Source organism: Myodes glareolus, chromosome 15 (assembly GCF_982192425.1).
Source record: "Myodes glareolus chromosome 15, mMyoGla1.1, whole genome shotgun sequence".
Taxonomy (NCBI): Eukaryota; Metazoa; Chordata; class Mammalia; order Rodentia; family Cricetidae; genus Myodes; species Myodes glareolus.
Window position 1 is genome coordinate 39,040,568 of NC_142040.1, and position 18,246 is coordinate 39,058,813.

At 43.9% G+C, this 18,246-nt stretch overlaps 1 long non-coding RNA gene across 2 annotated transcripts in view; it reads right to left on the reverse strand.

The window, feature by feature from the left end:
* Positions 1-6,263: 6,263 nt before the first annotated feature.
* The window catches only part of LOC125406167 (uncharacterized), a 30,179-nt gene continuing 18,196 nt past the window's right edge, over positions 6,264-18,246 (reverse strand). The window contains exons 1-3 of one of the 2 annotated variants that reach the window (XR_015734997.1): positions 13,491-13,594; positions 11,601-11,657; positions 6,264-6,708 (exon numbers count right to left, since the gene is read on the reverse strand). This is a non-coding gene — a long non-coding RNA (uncharacterized LOC125406167). Of the gene's footprint in view, positions 6,709-11,600; positions 11,658-13,490; positions 13,595-18,246 lie in introns of those variants that run through there. The other variant, XR_015734996.1, reaches the window with a different exon arrangement.

Consider the following 18,246-nt stretch of genomic DNA (forward strand, 5'->3'; position numbering starts at 1 on the left):
AGGAGGTGAAAGCTCCAATTACGGTCTCTGGGGAGGGAGGTCCTGCGAAACAGCCCAGCCACTCCCGGTTTAGCCAAGAGAGCAAAGGTCAGCGGACCGCAACCCAGGGCAGTGATCTATCTAATTAACCCACCACCCCACCATTCGGCAGGCCTCGTCCTTAACTGAGATAACAATTCTTTTTCTGTATATAAAATCAAAAAGCTCCATCCAGGCTGGCTCTGAAAGTCTGTTGCTGCTGAAAACAGCTGAAGCACCCGTCCTCTGAGTGTGTCGCTGTGGACGCGCACCTGTGGGTTGTAATAGACGCCAGCGCAGCCCAATCTTCGCCTGGATTGAAATGCACTCCCGGCAGGGGGCCCCCGTTGCGTTTCGCCACAATAATAAACACTGATAAGACACCTCACTTTGCAACTTTGTGACTAATTTTCCTTTCAAGAGGTGGGGGTCTCCTCCACCTTCTGTAAGGGTCCAGGGCTTTCTGGGAAATGTCACGGTGTTTTTCTTGTTCCACAGACTCGCTTTGTTCATCTGCCTGTGTCAGGACCCATTGGATGGGCTCTCTGAGATTTGTGCCTTTCGCTTGCTTTCTTTTGTTGAATGTTAGCTGTTAGATTCCAGAATCCCCGCACTCTGTGATGGTCCCTTGCTGTAAAGACTTCTGGGCTTGCTTTCTTTGTGCGAAAACCCCCTTTCACCTGTGTGTGTAGGAAGCCTTGCCAAAGCCATTCTCTGGAGAGAAGGAATTTAAATTACGTGTAATCTGTTCCAAGGGGGGCATATTCCATGCCTTGCCAGTGGAGTGATTTATTTTCTGCCCAGGGATGAAACTGAACCCAAAGACAGTCTGGCTTTATTTGAATCATTCACCAAGGGAGACATTTGTTGATTATTCTTGCTCTGGTCCTACACCAATGAGCAAAGTGCCTTGGTGTTCATACGTTTGTGGCTCTAGACCTTCTGTGAGCTTCCAGAGGGAAGTGGCCAAGTAAAAAGAGGGTTTTAAAAAGGAAAGAAAGAGAAAAAATATCAATAATAGAGAGTATTTTGTAAAAATTAGCTGACCCCAGAGTAAGGTTTGTAATTCTTTCAAATCAAGGTGGCCGACCTGCTAGTATCTAAGTTATTAAGACTCAGGGAAAACTGGATGCCACGGCAGGCCATTAAAATCTCAGGACTCAGGGGATTAAGGCAGAAAACTCCTAAATTTTAGGCTAGCCTGGGCTACTCTATTTTTAAAAGAAAAATTTTTTTTTGCAGGCATTGTGGTACACGCCTTAGTCCCAGCAACCAGGTGGCAGAGGCAGGCAGATCTCTGTGAGTGTGAGGCCAGCCTGGTCTACAAAGCAAGTTCTAAGACAGTGAGGGTGACACAGAGAAACCCTATATTTAAAAACAAAACAAAACATCAGGGGAAGATGCTGATTTCCAATAAACTGAACTTTGTAAGGATGGTCAACAGAGCAGCAAAGTCAATTAATTTCAAATTTTATTTATTAAAATGTAATCACATCATTCCCCCTTCCCTTTTCTCCTTCCCACTCCTTCCATGCACACCTCCCTCTCAAATTCGCAGCTCTATTGCTTTAACTGTTACACACATACACACATGTGCTCACTCACTGCATTTGACAAACATAGTTCACGAAATCGCTTTGTGTCGATCATAGGGCTCCGGCATAAAACGGGAGCATTGCATGGAACAAACAGAAATAACAGCACTGAAAACTTGAGTAGTGAAATTAAAGAATCCAGGCTAAAGGCACGGCCTATTGTGTAATACACACCGAAGGGTTGAGAAATTTCTGTGCTCCCTCAAAACTCCACTGGCCCAGGCCACATTTTCTGAAGGAACCGACTCCCCGCGTTTCTCTGAAGTTCTTCCTTCTCGTTGGCCGGGTAAACCAACACAATATTTTCAACACAAGTGAAGATGCCAGGTCACCCCATCCACACAGATGTGCACAGAAATCAAGCAAAGGGGGAACTAGGAAGCAGGGGATGGGTGACTAGTTTTTTCCAGAATTCCCCTGGACTGACTCTTTCTGCTTCTCTACAACACAATTGATTTCTGCAATCCTTTTTTTTTTTTTTTGATTTTTTTTCAAGACAGGTGTGTCTGTGTGTAATTAAGACAGGTGTGTGTGTGTGTGTGTGTGTGTGTGTGTGTGTGTGTGTTGCCTTGGCTGTCCTAGAACTAGCTCTATAAACCAGGTTGGCCTTCAACCCACAGAGATCCCCCTGCCTCTGCCTCCCAAGTGTAGAGATTAAAGGTGTGCATCACCATCACCTGGCTTTGTCGTCCTTTCTTGTTGGAGACTTTTTCTTCTGCTGGCTCCGTTGAGGTCAAAGTGAAAAGCAGATCACGTGACTGAGACTGTGTACTTGAAGCGGTCTTCTCCTGTTCCTAAAGGTCTCCCCTGTGTTCACTGTCGTTCTAATTCTCTCCTACAATTCTCCATATGAAGAGAGACAAGTGGGCAATTCAATTGTATTACAAGTTGGAAAACCAAGACTTGGAGGGGTTGTGTGACTTCTTCAAGACGTGGAACAGACACTGAAGGTGTCCAGATCTCCTAGGAGCATATCTAAGTTCTAGTAGTGTACTGTGATCTCCAACGTTGTTCTGCCGGGATGCATCCCACCTTTGGAACTCTAGGTCTGGAGTTACCTCCCGAGGACATTTTCACAGGTAGTTGGACATTGAGGCCTTGAGGATTTCCAGCCCAGAAACTTGACTTTGTCTGCTTTTATCCCTACATCAAAATGTCATGAAGTCGCTCCTATCATTTCCTATACCTGCTCATCAGGTGGCTTGCTGTGTTTCAATGCTAGTCCCTGCAGGTGGCACACATACAGGGAAATGTGCTCCTAAGTCCCCTGTGGAGGGCAGAACTAAAGAAGGTATACTGATGGCTTGCTGATTGCAGGTGCTATGTTGCTGTTGGTTTAACTCTGTCTTGGTATTTCTGAAGCCATAGCCCTGGTCATGAGCCTACCCCCATGTTCCTGAAGTCCATTTATTCCACCCCTGCATGATGCTGTGTCTTTAGTAAACTTCTCATTTTATAAAGAATGGCATAAATGCCCTCCATTATAGCTTTCTGGGAGTGGCAATGTGGCTAGATCGTGTGGCATTGTCCCTCTGCATGCCAGGAGTCCAGCCTGATGTTCTGGCCTGGTGAGGTTCCATCCCGAGTCTTGACTGAAGCAGATAGTTCTGGATGCATGGGAAAGAGATGCAGAAAGGGGCCCCTTTACAAACCCGTCAGGGAACAACTCGTACATAAGCCTGAAAGTCTGGGATACAAAATTACTTGCTGACAGTCAGTGTTGTGCCTGGCCCCATGCCAGATTCTAGATCCGTGAAGATTGACAAAACATTCTCCGCCCTCAAGGATTCCATAGTGAGAAAGCCCCGTGCAGACTAGCCAGATCTTAAAAGTGGATTTTTTTTTTTTAACTAAAGTAGAATGTTCAGCCAAGTCCTTTGTGACCTCGAAAAACCCGAGGCGAAGAGTTGGGTGTTTAGGACACTATAATGATACTTCCTAGCCTTTCTTCCTCGATCCTACATAGAAGAGTCTTGGGAGTGTGTGGGGACTTCTTAGCAATATACGGTATGGCTAGATGAACTTGGGAACCAGTTAGGACAGCAACAAGTTACAGAGAGTTTATGAATCTGGTCTGTGCAAATACTTCTAGATAATCAAGGACGATGAGAAGGAAGCAATTTAAAATATGAAACAGGTAAATATGTGCCCAGTGAGAGGACCTCTGGCTGCCCCAGACGATCCCCAAGCCCCGCTACCAGTTCTTGCCACATAGCGTACACTTGGCAGTTGTAACTGGATGAGAGAAAGCCAGTGAGATTTGAATAATGAACTGTGAAGGGATAAGGCATGAGAAGAAAGGAGCCAGCCATGCGGTGTCTTGGTTTCCCTACTCTCCTGGGACTTCACTCTCTCAGGAACAACCCAAGACTTTCCCAACCGCTTGACAAATGTCACATACCAACTAGAGACTTTAAGGGACACAGTGTGAGCTTGCCAAACCTTCAGAACCACTAAAAGATAGTTTTCTATTGACTCCTCTTTTAAGGAAAATACCGCTAATATCTTTCTTTTCTCTTTTCTTCCACCTTTAAAAACAGTTAAGTTTTAGTTTCTAAGTCAATTTGCTTTCTCTTGTTGTATATACAATTACAGAAGCAACCCAGAGTCATGAGGCATTTAATTAGCTCAAAGACTAGATCTAAAGAGATATTTTCATGAAAGAGAATAGCAACAGGGTCCTGCTACTAACAGATGCTTGTAGGGAGGCTGAGCTTGCTTACCGGAAGCAGGCCCAAGGGAACTCAGTTTAGGCACAATTGCTGGAGTACCATTGGCACACCTGTGATCATTTCTGCTTATCAGTCTCCAGCTTCCTACAGCTTACAAATATATAGTATAATTAGTTGAATTGAGAAAAACAGCTACAGCTAGGCCATGGTGATGCACACCTTTAATTCCAGCACTGAGGAGACAGATACAGGCGGATCTCTGTGAGTTTGAGGCCAGCCTGGTCTACAGAGCAAGTTTGAGGACAGCCAGGGCTGTTACATAGAGAAACCTTGACTCAAAAAAGAAAAAGAAAGAAGGAAGGGTGGAGGGAGGGAGGGAAGGAGGGAGAGAGGGAGAAAAAAAAAGAAAACAGCTGCAAAACAACAAAACTTCCCATAGATTTAGAATTGAGTGTGGGAGCTAGGGGGATAACTCAGTGATTGAGAGTGTTTGTTGTCCATCCAGGGGATAGGAGTTTGGTTCCCAGAACTGTAGATGGCTCACAACTGTAACTTAAGGTCTACAGGATCTGATACCCTCTACTGGCCTCTGCAGGTACCTGCCACACGTGTAAGCACACGCACACATACACACACTAGCAGTTAAGAGCACTGGCTGCTCTTCCAGAGGTCCTATGTTCAATTCCCAGCACCCACGCGGCAGCTGACAAAAGTCTATAACTCCAGTTCCAAGGAATCTGATACCTTCACACCAATGCACATAAAAGAAAGTTATTTTGAAAACTACTTAGTCGTTGTCTCTTTAATTAAACTATAAGTCTCTTTGCAGTAGAGTATTTCAGATATTTGTGCCCGATGTTTTGTTTACAGTAGGAACATAGCTAATATTTACCTGGTGTGTGCATGTGGCTAAATCAGACTTGCGTCATGAATTGATTCATGCCCCAAGAGCTGTTCCACACTGTGTGTAAAGAAATAATCACCGGAAATTGGAAAACGTTTACAACAACCTGCCCAGTCCTCTGAAGGATCTCTTAAAACAAGTGGAGCTGATATGTTGGATGATGTTAAGATCTCTTTAGGAAAATTTGACGCAGGCATTTCAGGACCCTCACAAAGCAGACGCTTGTGTACCTTGAGCACAGCTAATTAGCAAGGGCTCACCAAGAACTTGCCATTTGCCCCTCTATTCCAGCGAAGTTTAAGTTTCTAACTGTGATTTTAAAATAATAGTAGTAGTAATGCCACAAAGCAGCCCAAGTGCCTGTCCTTCCAGGACAGAGAGAAGGGAGTCATCTTTCCCTGTGGATACATTTCTTCTGAGTTCCCCTTCTTCTACGGCCCCTTGTAAATCCGAAGGTTTGCAAGAACTTCACATACTCCTGCCTGTAAGGAAGACCACTTCAGAAGGAACTGCTTAGAAAGTCGTGTAGCTCTATTCCCTGTTGCTCACCCTATTCAGGGCTTGCTTGATGGTTTATGAAACACTGGTTCCTGTGATCTCCCCTCCATGTATCCCTGGGTGGGAAAGTACAAAATAAATGCAGAGAATTATAGGTGCTGGCTGCATTATTCCGAGGTATGTGCTGTTACCAGAGGCAACGACACAACGGGCCCCTCAGCAGCTCCATTATGCCTGCCACACCAAGTCAGAACTCGAAGGTTTGTAAAGGTACAGTTTTCAAAAAATTAAAAATTGGGTTCATATAAAGGGAGCCTCTGTCAAAGTCAGATTAGCTATATCAATATAAAAATGAACACAAACATGAAGTCAGCCTCAGAGATCATGAGAATTCATACACATACACATGCCTGTGCACACATACATGCACACACACACACACACACACACACACACACTGTGAATGAATGAAGCATGTGCACACTCATGTAGAAAGAAAGGATCTAAATGAGGTTGCATGTTTAGACACCAAGCTGATTGAAGTCTGGCAGGTTACTAAATCCAGAACAACTGAGGTTATTCCTCATTTCTTTTGTTTTTTATTTTTCAACAGAAATAATTTGCAATTAATCCTTTGCAACATGGCCACATGTTAAAACAGGGTATAGTAATCTTTTTACTTAATTTCTGTGATTTGGCTCATATTTCTTTTTGAAGTTATAGGAGAATATATAATGGATTGCTCTGGGAGGAATTATTCTGCTAGACTGGTTCTTTCTCTACACAGCTCCATCTTGCCAGGGACAAGCGTAAGCAGAGGCAGTAGCCTTTATGTGTAGGCAGTTCAACCCCTCATGTTAAGATCCTTGCAGTCAGGGCCTTGTTTTAAACTTCACAATGATTCCTGCCATGGTCAGCAAGACTGGTAGAAGAGCAGGCACGGTGGAGATCAGATTGGTTTACGTTGGCTGCCCATCCTTTGGACTCCTACCAGAGGCTCTTTGTAGTCCGGGACTGGAAGCTAAAATGAAGGCAAAGTTCAGGTAGGAAAAGTTAGGCCGTGGTGCAAGGAATGTGCTGAAAGCGGTGCAACAAAGAGGAGGAGCCTGGAGGGAAAATGATCTGGACCCTTCCGCTCAGGCGGATGCCAGTCTGCAGTCTGTGTTTTCCTCAGGCGATGGGAATATGTGTTTGGGGAGCAAATAGTCTTCCCAGGGCATGAGGGAAAAGTTACTGAGAAGAATCTTAAGAACGGGCTAGTTATTCTTCTCAATAAACCAGACCATAAGTTATTAATGTTCACCAGCGGCTACAGGACTTCCATGGCCTTTGCCTACAAGTACCGCAGCAGCGCTCTAGGTTGGGGGTGGCGAGCAAGGTGTGGGGGCGCTTTTAGTGTTTTCATGCTCTGCTCTGCTAGTCTGGTCCAACTCTTTGGCAAAGGGAAGGACACCAACTGGGACCTTGCAGTCCCTCGACTCAGCACAAAGCTTCTTTAGATTAGTGCCCACACTAATTTTTATGACATGTCATTCCAGTAAGGGCCCTCCTGCCTTTCACAGATGGGCTTCCCCCAGATAGCGACTGTTGCTTGGCCCGAGTTGGGATCTGGCTGGATTAGGGAAATCTAAGCTGACAGCTGGTCTTTTTGCATGAGAGCATAAAGCCCCTGTTGTTGGAGGAAGCTATGGGGGCTGGTCAGGACCCCACGGCCAAGTAGGAGGGCTGGCTCTTCGCAGTGGCCAACATTTCCCGGGCTAAGATGACTTTCTTAAAACACAAAGATCGCGCAAGTACAGTTTCACTGTACATGGCCAAGTGAACTCGGGCCCTGCCAAAGAGGCCAGAGCAGACGGGAAACCGCCCAGGGGAGCGTGGTGTGGGAACACAGCGACAGCTTACAGGAGCCCACCCTGAGGAGGTGGAGATCCCAGATGGTCTCCAACAAGGAGCTTGGCTTCCCTGGAGCAGCCAGCCACATTTGAGTCTCCTTGGGAAGATCGCTCCACGTTATCAGCACAAATTGAGGACAAGGATTTGGAAGGCTTATTTTCTAGGGAAACGACCTGGGTTTATTTGGAAATGAAACATCTAATAAAAATGTGTGCGTGTGTGCATGTGTGTGTGTGTGTGTGTGTGTGTGTGTGTGACTATACGTGCCTGTGTGTCTGTGTATATGTCTAAGCACACACTCACTGTCTGGTCAATATGCTAAAAGCCTAATGTGACCAAATTGATCCAATTCCTCAATACTCTTGGCAAACGGCACCCGTCCTTCTCTGTGTTTATGGAGAGGGTACCGAGGCTTAGGGAGATCAATTACTCCGCCAGCTACTCTGGAAGCCTGGCCAGCACGAATATCAGTGTTTTCCAAATTCTAGGACATAATCCACTAATTACTGTAAACCCACTTACTGGCCACTCATAGGCTTTCACTGGAGCAGAGAAACCAGAGGTGCATATGCTCTACACACGGCACGGGTAGGAACTGCCTCGCTGTGCTTCTGATTCAGCGCTGCCAATGCTGTACACCCTGGTTTGCAGTGTGAAACGCAGCAGCCTGACAGAGAACACGATTGATTCTTATCTGGGTCTAAACTTTGTCAAAAGGAAATGGTGTAGTGTGTGTGTTCTCTGGTGTCTGACTCTTTTCAGTAAGCATTATTTTTTAAAGAACCGACGTGGCCGTTTCGGTTTGTCCAATCTTATGCTGCACTAGGTATGTATGCAGTACATGTACCATGTGTCATATGACTTCATTCTTTTTAAACAAGTCTCCCATGGATGACATTGGTGCTGTTTCTGTTCTTTAAAACTACTGTACACTCCATGAGCATTCTAGTATTGGCCTTCTGGCAAACATTCATACATACTCATTCATACATATGGCAAACATTCATACAGGCACAGAATTGCTGGGTTATTGGGTCGGTGGGAGTTCATCATTAATAGAAATTGTCAGTGTCTTCAAAATAGTTGAATACTTCAAATAGACCAGTAGTTTCTAACAAGCCTCAAATGGGAGTGCCTGGTGGGCTGTCTCCTCTCTCATGGAGGGTCCTGCTCTCAGTGTCGAAAGGACACTCTTAACATACCTGCCTTTCTTTGTTCCCATTGACAACCGGTCACTCTCATCTGCCTTTCACCTGACATCCATCTAGTCATTAAAGCACTGAAAACCTAAAGCTATCTCCATCCAGAGAGATCTTCAGTAGTAGCACAATCAACTCATATCCCTTCAGAAACGGCTGACTTTCTCTTGAAGGAAAAGGGAACAGGATGGAAGAGAGGCCAGCAGAGCCTGCAGCCAATCCAGAAAGGACTATTCTCAGGGGAGAAAACCAAACAAGCAGAGAAAATATACATAGTTCACAGTGCCAGTAAGGCTCAGGAATCCAGGAGAGCTCTCTGCAGATGGCCACAAGGCCTCTCAGGCTATGTACAGTCTCTTATTGGCACAGAACAATCCCACAATGAGCCCTGAAGATGGGACTTTTGCTTCTTTCTTGACACAGACACCAGGAACAGAACTGTGTAGCATGCTGTGAGCAGCCACACACTCAAAGGACTTCTAGTCAGATCAGTCTGTCGATATCTCTCAACCCAAAGGGAGGCCACAGAGAAGGAGGACACACGGGGCAAGTGGGTTTGTAGTGTGTGGCCTGGAAAAGATGATCCAGTCTGTAATCCACTCTGGCTTCCGCCATCCAGAGAGCCCAGCCAGTCCACTCTACCCATCCCTCTTTTAGCATACACAAAGGCTATGAACCGAGGATCCAGATCTTCCATTTATTCTAGGAACTGCATCCTCCTCTACTACAATTCTGAACTTAAAATGCTACGTAATTGCTTGGCAAGGGCCCTCTTTATTTATGACAAAACCTAGACATTATTCAAGATGTGTTAATGCAAATGTGGCATAAAGCATTTTCAAAAAGCTATCCAAGTTGGAAGATGTTGGAAACATAAACTATATATAGAAGGCTTCAGATTTGGTTTAACAATATTTAAATGTAAAATATTTCACCAATAATTTTATATTGTTCTATATTACAGTGATAAAGAAAATATATCATTAAAGTCCAGTTCTATCATTTTAGTTTCATTTTTTAATATCGTTATCAGACAATTTCAAATGGTATATGCATGTCTAATAACACAGGGCTAATGCCATCTAAAATCACACCCTCCCCAAACCCATGTTCGAGTCTTCAAAGTCGTTACTTACTGGTGGGAAATAATTTTCTTGGGACTAGTTTCCTCTGCAGTGAGCTAAACTAAGGCTATCCATGTCCTTTCTTGACACTGTTAGAAACAGATATGTTCATATATGTAAAGCATCATCGGGAACTATGATTGTTAGGAACTAAAAGTTCCCTTGACATTAGATATTACCATTACAGCGCTTATGGTCCTCTGTAAGGGGAAAGATTCTGTGGAGTATTTCCAAACCTGGTCTCCAGGAAAGCTGGGCATAGTGGGAATTCAATCCTTTACACCTCTGAGATGGTTACCAGATTAATGACAAGTCAGGAGTGCCTATCTTTGGATACAGGCACCCTACTGAGCCCAGATTCATGCTGTCCTTTTATGGTGGGCTAGACATGTATGTCTTTTGATAAAACTAGATCATGTCTTCTTCTTCCCAACATACAGAATGCTGGAAAGAATTTGTGCTATGGAGCCAATTAGGCCACAGATCAACGTCCACTATTCTTAGTTAAAATTGTTAGTACATTGTCCAAAATTTATCACAACATTGAAGTCTTTTTTCAAAAGTCATGTTTAATATAGAATGATATATAAACATTAAGATGAAAATTGAAATCCATCTTGAACCTAAGAATATTTCATCTAAATCGTACATATAATAGTCTGTTGTGGTTTTTGTCCTTGAGCTGTTGTTTAGACCCTAGCTTTAGGTTACAATGGTGCTTGTTGTTTTCAACTCATTGAAAAACAAGTTCTGATCTTTTCCTTTTAAAGTATTCTGTTTCTAAGTGCTTGACTTGGAGCCGGGGGCGGGGAGAGAGAGAGAGAGAGAGAGAGAGAGAGAGAGAGAGAGAGAGCCAGCCATATCCTAGTGCTATGAATTGGAGGCAACCAATTTCCCCTGCTAATGACACATTATTTACTGTCTAGATGTAAAAAGGAGTAAGGATAGTATTGAAGAGCAAACAAATTCCATGGGTCGGAGCCACAGAATTAAGGAAAAAAAAAGGCTATAAACTCATGCTTTCAGCTAGTAATAGTAAGGTTTTGGTTGAAGGTTAAGAACACTGAGTTAAATCACCCAAGCGGGGAAAGAGAAATGCATTTCCATTATTCGCTTTGAACATCAGAAGTTTGATTTCTATGTTCTGTTGTTCTGGTTAAAAAACCTCTGAATTATAAGGGGAATGCCTGCGTGAGGAAGGGAGTCTCCTTCTGAGAGGTTCATAAAGCCTGTGTGTAGCCCCTCACTCCGACTCTGGATTTAGCAAATCGTTCTGTGATCTTGGTAAAGCATCTCTGGGACCTTATTAGCCATGGGCTAATTAACACGACCAGGGAATGTGGCACCTTCCCAGGGTTCCTGAGGCCTTTAACCCACAGCAAGACCCACACTCTATTTCTTTATGTCTCCAAGGCCATTAAGTGCTTATTAGAGGTTCAATTATTTGAGATCTGGGCTAAAAGGTAAAACCATACAAGGAATATTGACGGGGAGACTGTCCTTAAACCTTCAAAAATTTCAATATGGACATCGCATACCAAGTCTGAAAATGTCAATCATGTAGAATTTTGATAAGGACAGGTAAATGAGGAGAGGGAGCAAAGACCTGTGGCACAGCTGAATTGGAGGTAAAGGGATAACACAGTGACACCTCCGTGTGCCATTCCGTTTGTACTCAGCTCCGCAATTGTGCTTACCATTCTTTGGTGTCACGTAAACGTAACTTGGTCCTCTCAGAATCAGAGGTCTCATCCCTACAGCAACAATAACAAAAGAGAAGCGTGTCATCATGAGTTAGTTCATACCTGCGTGTCCTGGTCATCCCTTGCTAAAGTTTCAAGTGACATATAACATTAAACCACAAATGGAAGCCACACAATCACTCTCCTTGTCAGGATCTGGCCTGAAAATCAGAATATCATGATCAACACGGCATTAATGAAACCATTTGTAGTGACTTGATTAGTAAAATAGGGGCCAGCACTGTTGCTGGATTTTGCAGTAAATGGAAGGAACCACCCACAGCTATTGGTGTACGTGACTTTACAATGTTGTCCCAGGCCTCAGTTCTGCATTTATTTTTCCCTGTCCATCAAACCTGTCAAAGTTTGGATGACACAGAGCTAGAAGGAATAATATGATAACCAAAAGGATATTTTATTTGAGTCTTGTCTCATTCGGAGTTGGGGACAGTGGAATGATTTTATAAAATTAAATCTAGCCGGGTATAGCGGTGCACACCTTTAATCCAGAGGCAGAGGCAGAGGCAGTCAGAACTCTGTGAGTTTGAGGAAAGCCTGGTCTACACCGCGTGCTCCACATCGGCTGAGGCTACATATTGAGATCCTGTCTAAAACCAAAGGAAGCAAAAAAGTCCCACCAATATTTTAAAAATATAAACATACACCAAGACATTTGGAAAGGCTGCTTAGCCAATGCCACTGAGGGTTGACTACTCTGCATAGTTGATAGGAAAAAGGCAAACGGATGCTTTTGTTTTGATTGAGGATGACCTTTTTACATATATTTTTACATATATATATATATATATATATATATATAACATGTATCTATTTACGTATTGTGCACACACGTGTGTATGCAGGGGACAATTTTGTGGATTTAGTCCTCTCTTTCCGTCTCATCAGTTCTGGGATTTAAACTAAGGTCACCAGCCTTGGGGACAGGTACCCCGAACTACTGCGCCATCTTGTCGGCCTACTCCCTATGGCACTGTATAACTGCAATGACAAAGGCTGGGACTCTACTGCCGTGGTGAAGTTCCCGCTTACTCTGAATTTACTAAACAGCATTTCCTTTTGGGGTAAAGACAAAACACAATGAAAAGAAAGCGACCAGAATGACACACAAGGGAGCAAGGAATAGCAATAGCAGAGACAAGAGGATCCGTTGGCACGAAGAGCCGTCTGCACAGAACCTTCCATGGGTAACAAGCTGCAGAGATAACAGGAGATGCAGCTGGCGGCATCGCGCACTTAGTAGCAGCCAACGCAGAGCAGTGGCCAGCATTATGGGTGGCCTTGTCTGCCCAGTCTGGACTACAAGCGTCAGAGTGACTGTGGCCTCTCTTAGCATCCCTTAGCTCTTCCAGCTGGGTGGTTTTAAGGCTTCTGAAGCCCCTGTTGTATAAAACATCTCGTGTTAACTTATTTGTTCATATACTTAATCCTTTTGGAACTTTGGCTCAAACTCAAAGTGCCGCATCAGCTGGGCCAATGCTCCACCATGAAGCTGCACACCAAGGCCTTCCTGTACTGTTTGAGGGATGTTTCTCTTGACTAGATGTATTTTTGAAATGATCCAGCAATGAAAAATTAACTCTACTTGCAAGTGAAGCAAAAGCAGTAGGAATTTTTATAATCCTTGAAATGAGACAAAAATTTAGCTGCAAGTTGCTTCTCGATGTAATGGGGTTTCTTGCCTTGTAAGGAAGTTGTCATTTAGCTGTGTACGACTCTTATTTATAGATTGTTATTTATGAGTGCATACAGTTGTTACAGATCTATGTACCCATGGTTAGGTGTTGTATTTCCCTAACTCTCTTCCATCCTGGGTATGGTACCCACCTCTGGGCAGGTGAAATTGGCCTCTGTGTGCCTCGGTGTCTGCGTCGCAAGTGCAAGTGCTAAACATTCGCTGGATCGTTTAAAATGCATCAATTCGGCAAACTAAAAAACAAAACAAACAAACAAACAAACAAAAAACCCCAGAACTGTATAGTTCCTTTCTTTGCTGAGGGCTGGGGCGGGGGGGGTGGGGGGAGAGTGGGCATTAAAGGGCAGGTGGGGAAGGGAGTCATGGGAGGAGCTGCAGCTGTCCTCAGATTTCTGTGGCTCCCATTTGCCAAGAAAAGATATGTCCTAATTTGGCTTTTAATTGCAGGTGTGATTGTCCCCAGAGCTGTGCCAGGGACATTACCATGTTAATAGCAGGAAGTGTACTGGGATCAGAGAAGCAAGCTCCTAGTTCCTCCAGCAGCTGAGTCCCTGGTCTCTCTCAAAGGCAGGATTCTAAATATCCTGAAAGGGAAGAACTAGCTGCTGATCTCGGGAAGGGAGTCCTTTTGCGGGTCTTGGGGTGGGGGTGGGGGTGGGGAGTAAGGCAACAGATTAAGCAGTGGATCAAAATATAAGAGAAAGGCTTGCTCACCAAGTTAAAGAGCAGAAAAGAACCAAAGTAAAATAAAAATAGCTCCAACCCAGAGATCAAGAGGACTATTTTGTGTAAGGGAAGAATGGAAGTGGTCCGCTTACACTTTGCCAAACCACCAGCTTGAAGTACAGCATTGTGCCAACGGCGGAGGGGCTGAAAGGGTCCATTATTAAGAAGTTAGTGCTTGACAGCGGCCGACTCCACCACAGCAAAATCGCTCCCTTCCAGGAGACAGCATCCTAGGAGTCTTGGGTTAATTGCTCAAATCTTCAAATTATCCTTCAGGGAACAAAACGGAGCATGCCGAATCAAAAGCAGATCTGGGGCTGAGATTCTGAGAAGGAGTGTCCCTTCTCGTTTTCAAAAATGACCATTTCGATTGCAGAAACCACAAGAGGGGAAAGGGATAGAGAAAAACACACCCATGTACCAGGCGGGCACTAAATGGCTGGCAGAGGTTCAGCCCCGCGGGAAAACAAGATCTGCCCATGTCAGTACTCGGAGAAGGGTTGGCTAAACTTCTAAAACAAGTTGTTTCGAATCGAATTGCCCGAGAATGGGGGTGCAGAAATGAAGGCACCCGGGTTTTGTTGCAGAAGAATAGTTTCTCTAGACACTGGTTTCTGAAAGAACTAATGTGCCCAAGTCACTTTTCACCTACTGAAATCAAAAATACGACTTCAACGTTATTTTCTCTATGCAAATACTTATTTTCTAACTTGACTTCCTATTGTAAGAAATACACTCATTTTGTTGCTGTTTCCTTGTGTGTGTGTATGTGTGTGAATGTCTCTGTGTGCGCAAATATGTATTCATGTGTATTCATACATGTGTGTAAGAAAGTACATGGAAGCCGGAGGTCAACTCAGGTGTCATTCCTCTATTGTTCTCCTCCCCACCTCTCTCTCTCTCTCTCTCTCTCTCTCTCTCTCTCTCTCTCTCTGTGTGTGTGTGTTTGTATCTCTCTCTCTCTCTCTCTCTCTCTCTCTCTCTCTCTCTCTCTCTTTCCTCTTTTGAGACAGGGCTTTCCTCAGGACCCAGGTCTTATCAATTAGCCTGGACAGGCTGGCTAGGAGCCTCAGGAACCCTCCTATCTCTGCCATCCCAGCATGTCAATTATAGGCCCTGTCTACCCCATCTGGCATCTTCACATGGATTCCGGGAATGAAATTCAGGTTCCTGTTCTTGCATGGAAAGTGTTTTACTGAGAGAGTCGCCTCTCTGGCCCCATACACTCAGCGTCACCGAAATCCTCAACTTTTCCCACTTTTTCCTCATAAGCCCTGGCTGTAAGAGGTTCCCAGAACTTTCTACAAGAATTATTTCTCAAGCAAAGATCCTAGGCATATTCTTGCAATGTGAGAGAGCTCTATAAATTACAAGGAACTTAAAAAAAATTTAAACCCAGTGTTTTGGTTATGACGATGATGACTTGAAATTTTATTTTTACCCATTAGAAAGATGACAGTACCGTTTGCAGTAGAGGTTTATCACTGTGCAGTCGTCTTTACGGAGGAAGGCTTTAGTTTCTCAAATAAGGGTATGTCAATTTACTTTCAGGGACAGGAGAAAAGAGTCTTTCGTTCAAGGACTCTTAGGGTTTACAAAGTCTTTGAAAATTAGCTACAAGGAAAGTGGAATGTTTCCCAATCAACAGATGCTCAGATTAATTAAACCTGCTAATTCAGAAGCAAATCAATCAGGTCCACTGACAAGGACTTCAAAAGGATTCTAAAGATTAGTGCGGTAAGTGCTTGGTAAGTCTTAGATTTGATGTACTGCAAGCTAACTTAAAGTGTAGATACCTAAATATCAGTGTTAATATCTTTAGGTTTGTGTGTTTTAGCACTGGGGATTCAACCTAAGGTCGCACACGTGCTACGCAAGTATACTATCACCTACTTTTCATTTGGAGACAAGGTTTCATTAAGTTGCCCAAGAAAGTCCTGAACTCTTCCTGTGGTTCAGCCTGTTCTTGAACTTCCAACACTATCTCAGCCTCCCTAGCAGACGGGATTATAAACCTGTGCCATTAGGCTGAGGTGTTTAGTTTCATTACTGTTGCTTAGCCTGCATTATCTCCCATTGAAGACACTTGGTTCTCTACTTTTCTACTGAGGGATGCTGTAGACATGGATACGGTGGTTGGCGAGGGTCTGAGAGCAAAATTAATCTCTGATTAACGTCATCATGTATGCTTACATTGTTACAGAGCTGGAACCACCCACTCCCAAAGTTTCTAACATTTCCCAGCTGAAAGCTCCATACCCACTAACCCCACCACCCAATCTCCTCCAGTTCCTTGGCAACTACTTTTCTATGTCTTGTCTCTGAATATAGCCGTCTGTCCATTATCCTTGGATGATACTCTGAGTCGTCCAATCAGGTAAAGGAGGAGAACCATATGCCCTCTACTTTGATCTTCTATGCGTTACCAAAATCATGGTTTCTGGGTGTAGTTTTTTGGCACATCCAAACCATCTCCAACCACTGCTCCTGAAAATCCTTTGTTGTGCCAACCTGGTGCAAAAGATGGAGCCCACGTGGATAACTGCATCCACACAAAGCCTGAGAAAGCTTGGGAAAGACTAGAGTAAAGCATTTCAGCCGTAGCAGGAAAAAAGCTGCGCTGTTTTAAAATGCCGGCTTTCTAGGCTGTCCTGCCAGGGAAAAACTCTGACTCTTTCAAGCAGGCGTCCCGACTAGGGAGCTTTGGACACAATGTTGCAGCTTGCTTCCTGGCAAGGACCTTGAAATGCCATAGGAGCTTTTGAGTGTTGTCTTCTCCATATTCCTTAGCAAATTAAAGACCCACATGGTCAGAAAGAGAGAGAGATACAGCAAAGAGAGATTCAAAGAAAAAAAAAAACAACCTCTAAATGGTTTAAAGTATTTAGAAATAAAAGAAAAAAAGAAAAAAAGTAGTTGGGTGTGGTGGTACACACCTTTAATCCCAAGGCTTGGGAGGCAGAGGCAGGCAGACCTCTGTAAATTCAAGGTGTGGTGGCAGACACCTTTAATTCCAGCACTGGGGAGGCAGAGACAGACAGATCTCTGGGAGTTCAAGGATAGTCTGGTCTACAGAGGGAGTTCCAGGACAAAGATATGCAGAGAACCTGTCTCAAAAAGCCAAAAGTTAAAAGTAAAAATAAAAGAAATAGAGGTTAAAAATAAAGCCACGTAAAGATGGAAAATACACAGGGAATCTTGATACTGTATGCTGTTATGCTCTCTTTAAATCGTTTAAATGCTGAGGAAAGAGCAATAGCTGCTAAAAGATATTTGCTTATAAATGCTGCAGAATCAATCCAAGAAAGGTATTTTGAAAATACCTTGGCTTCAAAATTGAAGGCTAAAGGTATGTTACTTTGGAGAAGAGATTTTGCTTTTGTTTCCACAGAAAATGAGAGGCTCTGGATTTATTCAGAGTTAAGAAAAATCGTCTTTGACCAAGGGAGACCACCTGAGCAATCTCCAGTAGGAACAGATGGCCCAGATGTCTGAGTTCTTCATCCAGTACAGGTTCAAGACTGCTGCCTGAGATGATCAAGACTCACAGGATACTTCAGTCAGGACTTGATCATAACTCTAAATATTCTTTAGGCCCCCATAAGATTATCAGCGCCCTCAACCAGCTGAAAGTAGCTTGGAATACTACGCCCACATTCCCAAAATATGGACTATGGATATTTTCCTTTTTTTTTTTTTTTAAAGAGGGGGAAGTGGTGCGGGAGAATTCTCTGTATTCTGTCAATCATGTTTTAAATAAACACTGATTGGCCAGGCAGAAGGTGTAGGTGGGAAACCCAGACAGGAAGGAATTCTAGGGAGAAGGAAGCTGATTGCCCCACTCCTGCCCAGATCACCGAAGCAGCAGGATGTGAGCTGCCCCACTGAAAAAGGTACTGAGTCACATGGCTAACATAGATCAGAAAAATGGGTTAATCAAGATGTGAGCGTTAGCTAATAAGTAGCCTGACCTAATGGGCCAATCAGCATTATAAGTTATAGGTATTTCTGTGTGGTTTTTCTCTGGGACTAAACAGCTGGGGGGCCGGGCAGAACCAAGAAGCCCAAACAAACAGGCCCCCTCATGTTACACCAACCAGGAGGAACAATTTATTTGCAAGGCTGCAATGGCTCAAGGTGACTCACAGGGGAAGTGCAGTG